Genomic DNA, 511 nt, shown 5'->3' with positions numbered 1-511 from the left:
GAGGGAGTGAGTGAGTGTGTGTGTGAGCGAGTGAGTGAGTGAGTGAGTGAGTGAGTGAGTGAATGAGGGAGTGAGTGAGCGAGTGAGTGAATGAGGGAGTGAGTGAGTGAGTGAGCGAGTGAGCGAGTGAACGAGTGAGTGAGTGTGTGAGCGAGTGAGGGAGTGAGCGAGTGAGTGAGTGAAAGAGCGAGTGAGGGAGTGAGTGAGTGAGTGAGTGAGTGAGTGAGTGAGTGAGTGAGTGTGTGAGTGAGTGAGTGAGTGAGTGAGTGAGTGAGTGAGTGAGTGAGTGAGTGAGTGAGTGAGTGAGTGAGTGAGTGAGTGAGGGAGTGAGTGAGTGAGGGAGTTAGGGAGTGAGTGAGCGAGTGAGCGAGTGAGCGAGTGAGCGAGTGAGCGAGTGAGTGAGTGAGTGAGTGAGTGAGTGAGTGAGTGAGTGAGTGAGTGAGTGAGTGAGTGAGTGATTGAGTGATGTGTCTGGACCTTTGCTTAGCGATGCATTGGTTGGGTCTCTCCT

The sequence above is a fragment of the Trematomus bernacchii genome, unplaced genomic scaffold, assembly GCF_902827165.1.
Source record: "Trematomus bernacchii unplaced genomic scaffold, fTreBer1.1, whole genome shotgun sequence".
Lineage (NCBI taxonomy): Eukaryota > Metazoa > Chordata > Actinopteri > Perciformes > Nototheniidae > Trematomus > Trematomus bernacchii.
This window is presented reverse-complemented; position numbering follows the sequence as displayed.